The 8,422-nt window shown below is 37.6% G+C and overlaps 1 non-coding gene across 1 annotated transcript; it reads right to left on the bottom strand.

The window, feature by feature from the left end:
• Window positions 1–395: 395 nt before the first annotated feature.
• Window positions 396–468, bottom strand: Trnar-ccu. Its single transcript has one exon. It is a non-coding gene; the product is annotated as a tRNA-Arg (tRNA).
• Between the last annotated feature and the right edge of the window lie 7,954 nt (window positions 469–8,422).

The raw sequence follows: 8,422 nt of genomic DNA, 5'->3' as shown, positions 1-8,422 counted from the left end.
TAACCTTTCACGGCATTCCATACTACATCCAATAGTTGTGAGCTGTTTTATTTTAATGCTTACCAAACAGAGGAAAAACTTTAACCAGCGTTGAAAATTCCCTTGCATCACACCTATAAAACACGTATTGCAACGAGCAATCAATAAACATCAAATCAACGAAAAGTTGTGTTAACATTATTTGCATTAACCGAAAAAACTCGTGATATTGTCAAACAAATCGAAGGCGAACAGAAACAGAAATTTTTAGAAGGGTAAATAGCTTTCAATTTCTATATCTGTATAACAATGTTTTGTAACCATCTGATACGAATAAATCATTTTTAATTAAAGTTTGATAAACATCAATATGAAACATACTAAACTGCAAAATTTCGAAGAATAAAAATATTGTGTACCCCTGGTGGGACTCGAACCCACAATCCCCGGTTTAGGAGACCGATGCCTTATCCATTAGGCCACAGGGGCTCACGAGATATAAGGCTACTAGTTGATGTATATATAGTTGACTGTCGAAGGTTAATCCGTAAAAAAGGATTTGTCCAGTAACAAGTGTGTATAATTGTTCCGGAACGCGTCATTACTAGTATATAGATGCCGGATGGGATGTCTTAACGCCTTTCATATCTTCCACGTGTGATGTACTGAAAACTTCGGCCTCACTCACTCGACACCGTTACATGACCTAATAGTAATCTAAGTACAGTATCGTACGTTGCCAGGACGAGGGGAAAATTATTTTCGTCTTTAGGTTCCGTGAAACAAATAATATTAATAATAATACGTTAATACAACTGCAGCTTAAGTAGGAAAAACACCCACAATGAAAACATAGGAATAAGCAACAACCTAACAACGGATTAAATAAACTGTAATTGGGTGGCATGATGGGGAAGAAAAACTATTCTCTGAGACAGAACAGCGGCCTTGAAAATACCGACAAAAGGATTTGCGGGTGTCTGGCACACGAAAAGCTGACAAACGTGTAGCTGTTGCTGAATGATTTAAAAATACAAAATCATGGGAAGGCTACGATTTTTTTTTTTTTATATGGCTGACGAGTTTTGGATAATCTGCGCAAATAAATATTTAATCCAGTTCTTCCGAACTGAACAGCAAGGCGCGTGGTTAGTATCTGAGAAGTGACACAGATCTTCGCGGAATTTTGATACATAATCTGTATAAAGCCTCCCAAGCAGACATAACGATCACATATCTCATTCTATGTTTACTGTTTCCCTCTCATAGCATTTTCTTTACCTTATCGTTGTAGCCAACAATTATATATTATGCAGAGATGAACCGAGGACCTACACATACAATTTAGAAAGTATTTTAGGGAATTACGAGGAATGTAATAACTGAAGAATTTCGCTGCAGAGCTGATTTACTGTTAGTGTTTTAACTGTCATTTGTAACTAGGTCTACAGGCTTAACCTCGTGGTACCGTAAACTGGAGGAAACAAATTTCCAACCTTGAGTCGTGTTTCATCAGAGCACTTCCTTCCTACAAGCGAGTAGAAGCTTCCGTAAGTAGATACTCAGGGTAAACTACAGTTTAATATTCCGAGGCGGCCGTGGGAAATTTAAATCGGCAACGACTAACTGGTGTGCCTTTGCTCTTAACTACAAGCAAGTTTAGTTAACCATTATAACTGAAAAATGCGGGCGATCGCCGTTACAGCGATCAATTCAAGCATGTCTTAGTATGTGCATGTGTATGTAGTGTCAGTTCATGGGAGTTTCGCGGTGAATTACGAAATAGTTTTGAAATTTCACGACAAATGGCACCTGGGGACACATGATATTAATCTATATGTATAAAAGATTCTGCATTTTTTCAACCGATATTTTATTGAAACGTTTGTCAGGTATGAATTGTCATAATGTGAATAATTCTAGCCACATTCAGTGGATAGATGTTTCGTTTCTATTGCAATAAATATGTGCCCTCTGATGATAAATCTCTAGACCAGTGGTTCCCAACAGTGGTCCGCGAGCTACGCCAGAAGGGTCCGCAAGATGCTATTAGTATAAGATACATTTAATATATTTCGTACGATAAGAGTTTTTTTTTGGCCGCTTCTGATGGAGTACTCCGTTGTAACTATTTTTTCAAATAGGACCTAAATAATACCTTGTATGAAATTAGTGTTTTCTCATTTTTCACATCTGTCTACTCAATGCAATCTCAAGTGTAGTACACTTGAAACACCAATACACTTAGTTTTAATTTTTGCCTTTCATTTTCAGTTCATAATTTTTATTTTTTTCAAGGAGTTTGTTATACTAAATACCCAGATCTGAAGACAAAGATTTTGAGTAATAATCAAAAATTTCACAATAACAATGGTGGCTAGACTGAAAAAGTTTTAAGCTCGATAGGTTTTTCAATAAGGAATATGTCAACGTTTTTTCTAAGTACCAAAAATAGAAAACGTATAAAAAGACTCTAAATTTGGATTTTTTAGGTACTTTATACTGTGATATGACAAGGTACCAATCATGCTCGATGAGGTGGTCCTCGAGAAAATTGTGTTGGGAACCCCTGCTCTAGACGATTCGAAACCGGCAATGGAAAATAAAAACTGAAGAATGAAACAAAAGGTGGATGGTTGCAGTAATTTCTGGAAACCTATAAATACGAATTTGATATACGAATTTCCTTGAGGAGGCGAAGGAGTGGGCCTTTACTGCCTTTTCGTAGAAACCATCCACAGACTCGTCTTAATCAGCAAAGGGAACTCATGCAAAATTAGCGCTAATACGTCCTTGGTCAACCGTATAAGACGTGTGGAATCAATCGAGAAAAATGGGGTGCGCAGTGTTGTAGAATTACAGGACACATCGAACATGGTGCAGTTTCTTTTGTCCATTACATTTCAAAGTGTTCCCTGTGTGATTTGAACGAATTCTGGCAACGAATTTGGAGCTTAATGACTCTTTGAGGTTGAAGAATGGAAATTAATATTTAATATCCATTTGATGTAGTCATTAGAGGCAGACCACTAGCTCAGTTGATGCCTTGTCCTTTTAGAAGAAGACATTCAAGTGATACGGCTACAGGCATTCCAGCACACCACTCAGCCCTGCGTTCAGATCCAGAGGTACCAACTCCACTGCAAGGTGAGGGCAGTTTTGACAATATCCAAGAGTTGTGTAGATGGAGAGAAAGGGCAATGACGTCACAGTACAAGATGACTGAATGAAAGATGGCGCTGGTGGGAAATTCAAAAACACAAGAAGTTGGTTGGTTTGCGGTACCAAGGGACCAAACTATTGGCATGAAATTTAAATGAAAAGATCTAACGAACCAACCAATCACATCCAAGTATTTTACCGGTAATTAAAACGAAACAGCTGATAACAGCTCATTTTATTGGCTGTTAAAACAAGACATGCAGGTAGTATATAGCTGCCACGTTCAAAAGCATCCCGAACGACCTAAATTATTTGTCAAATATATGGCCTTGGTTATCTGGAAATATAGCACGACTACAAATGCCTTGTTAAAGAGGCAGTTACAGCTTATGATCCTGAAAGAGTCAATTTTCAAAAATTATTTTTTCTTATGCTCCCAATGTTTAGGAAGATTATGGCAAAAATTTTTTGCGATATATGTAATAGTTTTCGAATTAGAGATTCAGTAGTAAAGCAATGCCCCATGATCAGTCTGCTGCCCCCCCCCTCCCCCCCAAGAGTTACTTTAAATTGTCATTGAGTCTAAGTTTGCATTTCGTATAAATTTTCTCATACCGTTATTTCGAAACTAAACTACTAATACCGTACTTGTAGTAAATAGTTTCAAAGATAAATTTCTCGTACGTGTAGCCATCTTGTGTGAAGTAAATTGTAAACATTTGCTTATGATTTTTAAACCGGACATTTGTCTACTTTATGCTTTCTACGAGTAATCATGGGAAAGAAGTAGCTTTCTCGTACGACAAAGAAACGGTCTTTTCATGGGAATCAGTATAAGAAAACAGATTCAGCGCGGATAACATTGTAAGTGCTTCGAAATCAAAAATTTCTTCAATAGATGACAGTTCTAAAAAATAAAGTGCTTCAGGTATTACTGATGCTACAGGCAATATTACTGTGGTCACAAATGTATTGTTTGCTGAAATTAAAAGATTCCTCCTCTGCGTATTTGGTGAAAATATAAATTTTAATATAAACAGGGTTATGTTGCAAATTTTTATAACACTTGTTAACTGTACACCTGTAGGCTCATTTTATAGCTGCTCTATATCAGGGAAAACAAGAAATGACTGCACTATTAATGGAAGAGAAGTGTATGAAATGAGATGTTTAGGACAGGGTCTGACAAATCTCAAAATATTTTGTACTATAAGGAATATGAGGTCACCAGTTAGGAAAAGTACTTATTTCGTCAACAGTAAAATTAATATTGGTTACATGAGCGTGAAGAAATTATGTACTAGTAAAGCTGCAGCAGAAGAAATTAGACTCAAAAGCACTACGTTATTAGTTTCCTGTAATGGCACATGGCTTACAAGGGGACATTCGTCATTAGATGGGGTATGCACTATAACGGGAAATAAATCTGCAAACGTTTTGGAAACCAAAGTGTCACTTTGTATTGCAAGGGTTGTGGAGGGTGGAAAGATATTTAAAATACTCTGGCTTATGCAGAATGGATGGAAAGTCATGAACCAAACGATTCAGTTAACCACATGGTTACAGCAGATGCTATGGAAGTCGAAGGAATGAAGAAAATTTTTCTACGATCAGGGATCAGACATGGTGCGCAATAAATTACATCGATAATGGTGATACCACATTCTTCAAGGATGTTGGAGAATTAAAGCCTTGTGGACCTAATAACCATATCAATTAACTGGAATGTACTGGCCATGTCGAAAAGAGGATGTGTGCACAGTTGAGGAGAATGAAATAATAATACAAGAGAAGAAGCTTATCAACAGATAACCTGAATGCTGTAGAAAGAGACCGACACATGCTGCTGTACATACAACAACCTCATATTATGGGAATCCAATTAGAGAAAATTCTGATTCTGTTATTACTATGAGAGCAGATGCACAGTATCACAAACGCTCTTCCGATTCCAAACCAATGAACTATTTTTGTCCCAAGGCAAATGAGCAATGGTGTCCATATCAATGTGCAGCCTTCGAAGGCACTGATAATTGTTACAGGCACAAAAAAGCTTACCGCATTCAGTGATGGAAGCTAGCAACATGTGTTTAAAAATTTAATTACCACAGAGCTCTTAAAAAGATGTCTTGGATCTTATTCACAAAATGTTAATAAACAGTAAAATTTGGGAGTTTGTCCCAAAACTGGATATTGTGAGAAAATTATTGTTAAAATTGCAATTAAAGATGAAGTAATTACAGTCAACGAAGACGTGAAAGGTAGGCTGGAAGTAATTAAACCTTCCGGACGTTATTCTTTTCCTGGAGGAAGGAAAATGTTTCTTCACGGGGTAATGCTCTTAGGTCATTTTTTAAATGATTTGAGATGCAAGATTTATACGAAAATATGTAACCGTTTTCAAAACGTTCTTTGTAAACTTGGCTTCATTTTATGGACTAAAATAACTAATTACGAAATTTCCTTTACTGTAATAAATAGTATAATGTCATTCAACAACTACCATGCAAAATAACAATATTCACTGACGTAGTGGAACACAGCGAAGCAACCACATCCGTGTATTCTGGCGGTCACGAGCTGCTATACACTGCTACACTAACTTCGTGATATTTTCGTAGCGATGCTGTGGGGCGGCGGGTTAATAATAAGAAATGACATATTGTTCGCCGTCTTGTACTAGCTCCTGAAAACTATTTTTGTGGTCAGCCAGAAAGCGATGAAGGACATACTAGCCATAGTTTCCAGTCTGCAAGTCAACATTTTTCTTTTGTTGACTAAAGGAAATGTTTCTACTCTGTTTACTCAGTGGGATCAGGAACTATAATCATCAATAAAAGTTTTGAGTTCCAACTGATTCGGTTATGATTCAATTATATTCAAGGATCAGGAACTATAATCATCAATAAAAGTTTTGAGTTCCAACTGATTCGGTTATGATTCAATTATATTTAAAAAAATTTCACACGCACAACACGGTAATACGCCTGATAACAACTATAATAATAATAATAAAACTCTACGATAAGTTCCCATTAAATGATCTTTCGCCCAAACTTCTAGTAACCTAAGCTAATTACTCGCCACAAAAATGAAAAATAATCTCACCACTTACCACGCGGTTTTGTTAACATTACGGGCGATACACGAACAATTCAGCGAAATCGAAGCGATCCAGGACGGTGTACAATCCTTGCGAATTCACTTCCTGTTTGTGCCGAAAACATGCATTTAGTTGCAGTATGGCTGTGACGTCACCCGAAGCAGCGCGGAAGCCGGCTTTTGACTAACGCAGAACGATTGATAGCTGGAAGCGAAGTGAAGTCCTTTCAGAAATCTAAACGATCCAGGACGGTGTACAGTCCTCGCGAGTTCACTTCCTATTTGTGCCGAAAACATGCGTTTAGTTGCAGCCTGGCTGTGACTTCACCCGAGGCAGCACGGAAGCCGGCGTTTGACTGCCACGGACCGATTGATAGCTTCTCAAGCCGTATTTATATAAGGGCGCAGCGGACGGCCAAGGGAACACCTGCTGTCATCCGCTCTATTCACAGGTAGTAGCCTCTAAATGGCAGCTTTCTCGGACGCTAATATTTTATAACACTGTCATAAATCAATTTAGAATCTTCGTAATTTTTGTATGAATGGAATTAAGTTGTCTATAACGGCACAAAAAGATTTAGGCTCGCCTGTATTTAAACTTCACCGTCTAGAATTTTTAGAACGGACCCGACAGTAGAACGTGGCCACTGAATTACATCTTTAAGAGACCTTGTATTGATTGTCACTTATATCAAAGTCTTGAAGTTTGTCATATCTTCATTATTTAATGTGTTTAATTGCGTGCTGTAATGAGAACTTTCTTGCATTAATGTAACAGATACTTAATCTACTGCAAATAGGGACGTTTTCGTTCCAGATTTAAGTTTTAGTAAATTACTCGAAAACTACTAGACGTGGCTTAATGGGGTTACATAGTTATTGTATTTATATCGAACTGAAGGTTGATACAAATTTTTGGCTTTCTAGCTTTTTATTTAGTGCCACTTTTTTTTCTTAAAACGATGTATTTAGGGAAAGATATCGTCTGATCAGTCTAAGATTTGACGGTTTAAACATTAATTGGCAAAGTTTGGAAAAGCGTCTTTAATTTTTAAGTTGATTCTTAAATTATGGTGCAATACTAGTATTCTACCGACAGTCGCGCTACGACGACGTGGCGCTATTGGCGGGGACTGAGGGAAGTCCCGATACACTCACTCGCCTCTGTTTCTCACACATGATACAGCGCTTGTTTCGCCACAGTGCCCAACATCTGGTGAATCTAATAAAACATGTTCCAAGCGAGCATCTGCAGTAGTTTTCCAAAACATCCAGAGAAGCAAAGACGTAATTTCGTAATTTTTTGCTTTGCCCAATTTCTTTTTTAAATTCCAGACAATGGCACAGAGTTTTCAGCAGAAGTTGCAGAGAATTTCATTTTGGAAAAATGATGGTAATAACGTTAACTGAAACTATATGAATGTGTCAGATAATCTGCTTTTATTAATACCATGTTGTTGTGGTCTTCAGTCCTGAGACTGGTTTGATGCAGCTCTCCATGTTACTCTATCCTGTGCAACCTTCTTCATCTCCCAGTACCTACTGCAACCCACATCCTTCTGAATCTGCTTAGTGTATTCATCTCTTTGTCTCCCTCTACGATTTTTACCCTCCACGCTGCCCTCCAATGCTAAATTTGTGATCCCTTGATGCCTCATAACATGTCCTACCAACCGGTCCCTTCTTTTTGTCAAATTCTGCCACAAACTCCTCTTCTCCCCAATTCTATTCAATACCTCCTCATTAGTTATGTGATCTACACATCTAATCTTCAGCATTCTTCTGTAGCACCACACTTCGAAAGTTTCTATTCTCTTCTTGTCCAAACTATTTATCGCCCACGTTTCACCTCCACTCCATAGAAATACTTTCAGAAACGACTTCCTGACACTTAAATCTATACTCGATGTTAAGAAATTTCTCTTCTTCAGAAACGATTTCCTTGCCATTGCCAGTCTACATTTTATGTCCTCTCTACTTCGACCATCATCAGTTATTTTACTTCCTAAATAGCAAAACTCCTTTACTACTTTAAGTGTCTCATTTCCTAATCTAATTCCCTCAGCATCATCCGATTTAATTTGACTACATTCCATTATCTTCGTTTAGCTTTTGTTGATGTTAATCTTGTATCCTCCTTTCAAGACACTGTCCATTCCGTTCAACTGCTCTTCCAAGT

Source organism: Schistocerca americana, chromosome 1, assembly GCF_021461395.2.
Source record: "Schistocerca americana isolate TAMUIC-IGC-003095 chromosome 1, iqSchAmer2.1, whole genome shotgun sequence".
Lineage (NCBI taxonomy): Eukaryota > Metazoa > Arthropoda > Insecta > Orthoptera > Acrididae > Schistocerca > Schistocerca americana.
This window is presented reverse-complemented; position numbering and strand designations above follow the sequence as displayed.